At 34.9% G+C, this 5,670-nt stretch overlaps 1 long non-coding RNA gene across 1 annotated transcript; it reads left to right on the forward strand.

Moving 5' to 3' along the window:
• Positions 1–1,049: 1,049 nt before the first annotated feature.
• LOC141380090 (uncharacterized) lies at positions 1,050–2,557 on the forward strand. Its single transcript, XR_012397515.1, has 4 exons — positions 1,050–1,196; positions 1,509–1,625; positions 1,735–1,838; positions 2,420–2,557. It is a non-coding gene; the product is annotated as an uncharacterized lncRNA (long non-coding RNA).
• The last annotated feature ends 3,113 nt before the right edge of the window (positions 2,558–5,670 follow it).

The raw sequence follows: 5,670 nt of genomic DNA on the forward strand, positions 1-5,670 counted from the left end.
ACAAAGACGTGCCCACTTTCGTAGACTTTAAATAATATAGTTTCATATCCTGATAAAATAGCCTAAGCTTTAATGAAATATAATTTAAAGAATTACAAATATCGGATAAATATAAAATCACATTAAATAAATAAACCAATATAAAATAAACAAAAGCTAGCTAGGCTATATGTAGGTAGCCTATATACAACACATAAATCGAACCGTTTTAAAGCCACACATATAGCCTATAACTTTCATTTTACAAAGACCTGTCTGAAAAAAAAAAAGATTTTCGATATTTTATAAAAACAATTAACATCGGAGAAGGTTTGAAATATTATTTATAAAGTATTTGGATACGATGATATTAATCAAATCGCGCAAACAGCATTATTTGGGTGAGTGAAAGCAGAATCTCCTATAGCCTACCTTTTTTTCTGTCACCCAGTCCTGCGCAGCGCTCGCTGCTTTAAACGCATATGGGGGAAAGTCCAAACACAAAATGGGTTCTATATAGGCCTACTCAAACAACTGTTTATGTTTTATATGACGTGGTTAAATTTATAAATGAAACTTTAAATGAAGAGCTTTAGTGAATAGCTGCCGAGCGCGAAAATATGGCTATATTTTATAAGGCTACTCGCTCTTATGCTGAAACACTTAACACGACTTCTATCAAAACGAGGATGTTATAAAATACATGCAATATCGAGTTATAAAGGAGAATTTCTGTGGCTTTATATTATCGATGTGTGCGCTCTCTGTGATGGGTCCCTGCGTTCGGCGAGAGCAGTCGATGAACAATTCCAGTTGGTCGGCGAGTAAACAAATGTAATGAATGGAAATACACAGGTCTGTGCGTATAGACATTTCATGTACTGCTGTACAGTAACGTGTCATTTGTTTGTTTCGGTTGTCTTCATTTTAATGGTTTCGTTTCGTGATGATTATATGGTGTGCTTTATCTGAAGTGGGCGGGTTGTGTGACGTTTGATTCGGGGACGTTCTGTGGGCGGTGTTTGCGTGACGCGCTGTGAGCTATTAGCCCGTCAGTGGAAACGCGACATGATTTCGGCCTCATTTCTCAACCTCCCGGGCTATTGGCCCGGCCCGGCCCGATTAAAGCCCTGGCTCGCACTGGCCCGATAGTGGAAATGCGGCTACTGATGTTGAAACACTGATGCTACCAATCAACCCTTGCTTGATTATTAAAGGTAATGTTGATGCCTTCCTCATTTTTATTAGATTTTTAAATGTCAGGTTTTTCCACAGATTTGTTGTGAGCAGTTTCTTGTACAAACTCTTTTTCTTCTTCCAGAAGTTCCACCAGTACCTCCAGTAGTAGTAAATATTAGACAAAGATTTTTTTAAACTATAGTTTTTATTTTTATTAGCAATTTTACTGGGCATGTGTGTTTGTTTGCTTGGTTTTTAATAGGCAGAGCATGGAATGTCAACTTTGTTTCTACAAACAATTTTAATTATTCACAAACACCTCTAATTTAGTCCTTCTTTCCCCCTTTTAGTCTTATTCCTTGGAGGGTCGAGTGGTCATGGGACCTCACCTGGATTTCACAACTGACTTTGGATCTGGTCTGAAACTGAAGTATGCTGAAGATGCCTTTTGCACTCTGGAATTTAAGGTAATGTCTACAATAAATATTGTAACTGAGGGCTTGTTTTGGGGGGGGGGTTAAACAAGGAATGTATAGTAGCACAAGTCATGACTCCCCTTGTCCCCTTGTTATAAAGGGCCGTGTTGCAGACACAATTTGTTTGTCTGTGCTGGAGACCAGAGGGGAAGCTGTCTTTAAAAGGATGGGGCTCTTATACCATATGTGAAGTTACCTATTCAGGTGAGTGGATTACATGCAAGTCATTGCAAATGCATAAATAGTGGGAAATTTTTACTGGGCAGCACAAATTAAGTGAAACTCAAAACATGTGGAAGAATATTTGGAATATTTGCAAAAAACTTGATTGAAATGAATACAACACAAGTGCTGTATCACTTCAATCAAGTTTTTTTTGCAAAATTTTCCTAATATTTAAATCATGAAAAATTAGCTTGATGCAAGAAACATCCTGCTAGTATTCAAGAGCAAGTACTTTTAGTATGCATGTGTTTACTTTGCAATAAGTGTGAACCCAGCATTAGATTATAGTCTGTAAACAGAAGGTGTAAATCAAATCAACTGTTTTAAAATGCTCTGCCTAGGTCATTCAAATCACTATTTGTTGTTAGACTGTTCTTGAATGTGTGTTTGTGATGGAAATGTTTTTCAGATGTTTTTGTTTAAATAATTGCAGTTTGACTGAGCTACAGTATTGTCAGCATGTTCAAACTAAGCTAACAGTAATTTTGCTCTCTAGTGCAGCAGTAGTGTCCCAGTAGTGTTGTATGAAGCTAACTGTTTGTCTGCCCTTTTGCTTATAGGTGCTTTTTGGGCACCAGTTTGGAGATGGAAGACAGACGAAGTCAAAGAAGCAGAGAAGACACATCAACCAGCAAGTGTGTAAAATTATCAGGAAAATGATTGACCTTGAATAGACGACTGCCTAATTTAGCAAGAAGTTTTGTCTCTCTCTCTTTCTCTCTCATGTGTGTGTGTGTGTGTGTGTGTGTGTGTGTGTGTGTGTGTATATATATATATATATATATATATATATATATATATATATATATATAATGAGAGAGAGAGAGCGCACTCTGAAGCACTGCTTTTTATATGTATGCTACATATGATGTCAGATTTTTTTATTAATATGTTCTTATAGTATTTTTTGAGGCTTCACCTTCACCTTTTGAAAGTTTTCTGAAATGTTTACACAGATGTCATTAAGCTGTTAAATAAATCTGTAAAATGTATGTGTGTTTGTTTTTATTTTGATTTTAGAGTCTTCTCAGATCACCCAGAAATGAAGATTCTGTCATCATTTACGCATCCTCAGGTTGTTTGGACACAAAGAGGAATATTTGATATTTTTATTCCTGTGTTTAACAAAAAAAAATCATTTTTAACAGAGCTGGAACAACCTGAGGGTGAGTAAATCAAGATAGAATTTTCATTTTTGTGTGACCTAAAATTGCTTTGAAATTTTACAGCACCAAACTGTTAAATTACAGTAATCCGGGATATAACTTTAACTTTACAGTTAAATCAGGTATTTAAACCGCAACCTACTGCTAAATCACAGTAATCGTTTTGCAAGTTCACAGTAAAATATAGTTAATTCTACAAGATAATACTGTGAAATCACAGTAACGGACTTTATTATCTACTGTAAAGTTACAATATATGGTTGTAATTTCACAATAATTTAATGTGACAAAACCACAGTAAATTACTGTGAACTACCTCACAATAATTTACTGTGAATTTACATACAGTAATTTACTGTGAAAGTAATGCAATTATTAGCCAGTAATTTACTGTGAATTTAAGGTCAAATTTTTTACAGTGTATTCATAGAAATATTTATGTTGTTTTCTCAGTATTTTGGTAAAATAAATTTATAAACTAAATAAATGCACACACACACACAGACACACACACACACACACACACACAAATCAAAATGACTTTTCCAGTGTTATGGAAACTTTTTCACGTCATGAGGGAGGGCTTAGGGAAGTGATTTCGCACCGTTCTGCATCTGTGGCTGACCGTTTGCCCTGCCGCTTTCCTCTAGACATTCAGTGCATGAGCTGACATGTGTGGATTCCAGCAATGCTTCACTTTGGTAGGAAACATTCTTCAATTGCATTGCATAGTTTTTGATGATGAACACACATATTCAAGTTCATTGTTCATTTATTCTTAGCTATATTTTTTAAAAAAAACTGTCCCATTTTATATTAAGTGTCCTTAACTACTACTGTACTTGCATCAAATAATAAATACAATGTACTTACTGTGTTCATAATGTATTTGAGAACACTTGTGGTGCTTATGAGTTGCGATAGGAGTGTGGTTATGGACAGGTTTGGTGGTATGGGTAGGTTTAAGTGTGGGTTAAGGTGTAGGGAATGGTCAGCAGTGTATTTACAAATGTAAGTACAGAAGTTAATTACAGATGTAACTACATACAGGTAATTAATCATGCATAAGTACACAGTAAATACATGTATTTACACAATAAGTACATTGTAACAAATTTATTTATTTATTTATTAACTCCTGTGTAAGTACATATTAGTTAAGGCCACTTAATATAAAGTGGGACCAAAAAAACTAGGCTACGTCACATTATTAAGTGAAATTCATGGTTTCTGTTTTCTTTGGTTGTTGTTTTTGTGTTGCCTTTAACTTTTATGTTGTATGTTAGGTCAAACTCTGTTATTACACAGACATTTTAAAGAAAATTGAAGACTTCCTGTTGCTTGTCAGGTTTTTTTTTTTTTCAGAAGTGGCCTATTCAGGATTTGTGTTTGTTTGAATTGATGTAATATGATATGGGATGATACTGTATCTGAATCATAAGAGGACTACTATTCAAAGGAAAATTCAGTTTATAAAATTACACCTAAAAAACGTTTTATAATGAAACTAAATGTTATTTAAACAATTACGCATCAATAGTTTTTTTTCTTTAATTTCTTCTGTAGAATTCTAAGCAAAAAACAAACAGACTTATTTTCAACTTTTATTCGAATTTTTTTATATACTTTGTAACATGAAATTAGCTCATTTTATGAATATTAATAATCAACAATAACGGTTTATTCTTAATTATTAATATTCCAGCTTAAGCTTCAGTCAATTTGGTCAAACAAACATATGACTGTATATGATCATGCTCGCGCGACCGAGCGGATTCCCAGATTATGAATATTAATTATCAACAATAACGAATTATTATTAATCATTAATATTCTGGATCAATTTATTGCTAATTTGACCAAACAAATACAAGCAGAGCCGTCGCTCTTCCGAGCGGACACGATAATAATCTATTCGTTTAGAAAAAGGGAATTTAATTGCTACTTCTTGCAAAGTAGATTAATCATTCAAAAGTTTTAAACAACTTATAATAGCTAAGCAGGGGAATCTGTATTTCAGTGACATTTTCTCATGAGGCAAACAATACAATTCACTTGATTATAATGGAATTTATTGACTAGTCAGACGGATAACGAACAAACGCACAAACATACATTAAACACAGAACAAAAGGTAAACCACGTGGAGATATCGGGTCTATAGAACGTGTAACAACAAAGAGAAATAGTAAAGCGAGGAAATAGAGATTTCAGGTAAAAGAGTGACAAAACTTTCAGTTCCACCACACCATTCGGGACCACCAAGATTATAGAAAACACCTTTTTGATAAAAGGGGCACAGCTTAATCGCATAACTAAAGGTACCTGGACTTAATGCCTGGGATCTCTCTCTTTATGCTTCCGTCCTGATGAAACTCCTTTGATGTCCTTCTGGATGCGTTGAGTTTGTAATGCAGTTCGGACGAACACGATCGCAAACTTTAAACTGAGTTTACTTTGCCGGAAAATAAAGAAAACGTGGCAGGAAAGTTTATGCGGCTGTGAAGAGCCGTGTGGCACGAGGGCCACTGTCAATGATGTTCTTTTTAGGACGTTCTCTTTCTGCTCAGATGTTTGGCAAAAGGTCTGGTTATACCTGCAGGTCACGTGACAACCCGTTTAGCATTCTGACCAATGGTTTCAGT

The sequence above is a fragment of the Danio rerio genome, chromosome 22, assembly GCF_049306965.1.
Source record: "Danio rerio strain Tuebingen ecotype United States chromosome 22, GRCz12tu, whole genome shotgun sequence".
Classification (NCBI taxonomy): Eukaryota; Metazoa; Chordata; class Actinopteri; order Cypriniformes; family Danionidae; genus Danio; species Danio rerio.